This window comes from Etheostoma spectabile, chromosome 13, assembly GCF_008692095.1.
Source record: "Etheostoma spectabile isolate EspeVRDwgs_2016 chromosome 13, UIUC_Espe_1.0, whole genome shotgun sequence".
Lineage (NCBI taxonomy): Eukaryota > Metazoa > Chordata > Actinopteri > Perciformes > Percidae > Etheostoma > Etheostoma spectabile.
Window position 1 is genome coordinate 18,184,178 of NC_045745.1, and position 511 is coordinate 18,184,688.

A 511-nucleotide genomic window follows, 5' to 3' on the forward strand; every position below is an offset into this window, starting at 1 on the left:
TACAGATAATGCTGTACTCGCTCATCCCTACTGGTCGGGCTAGAACTCTCCCCAACCGGATTGGGCTGTATGCCAAGACTCCCTTTAGTTTTGTTATATTCTTGATTATATGATAGATAAATCTGACAACTATGACGAGAAGCAGGTGGGCCGGGTTAGGCGGACGCTGCGACTCCTCACTCCCTAACAATATTCAATCTGGTGCCGTGATGGCCGCACTAGCAGCCACACATGGCAACAACTCATGGTGGTAACTCTCTTTTGTTTTGAGCACATTATACAAAATAAATAACTGGACACACATTTAGTTTTACAAACTGTTTATTAGTTATTTGACTTAGTTTCTATTCAGGTGCACACATTTAGTTTACTTTGTCAATTTAGCTAATGTTGGGTTCATTATTTTTAAGTTACATTTTGTGAAATAATACCTTTTTCCTTTGAGTTGACAGTTCCGGGGAAGTTGCCGGTGGTGGAAAGACAAAAGGACCTCCAACTGATTGGAAGCTGT

General features: G+C 41.1%; 1 long non-coding RNA gene across 1 annotated transcript in view; it reads left to right on the plus strand.

The window, feature by feature from the left end:
* LOC116700710 (uncharacterized) overlaps nucleotides 1-511 on the plus strand; it is a 9,724-nt gene that overhangs the window by 9,034 nt on the left and 179 nt on the right. Inside the window, exon 4 of the long non-coding RNA XR_004334713.1 lies at nucleotides 453-511. This exon is cut by the window's right edge and continues 179 nt beyond it. This is a non-coding gene — a long non-coding RNA (uncharacterized LOC116700710). The remainder of the gene's footprint in view (nucleotides 1-452) is intronic.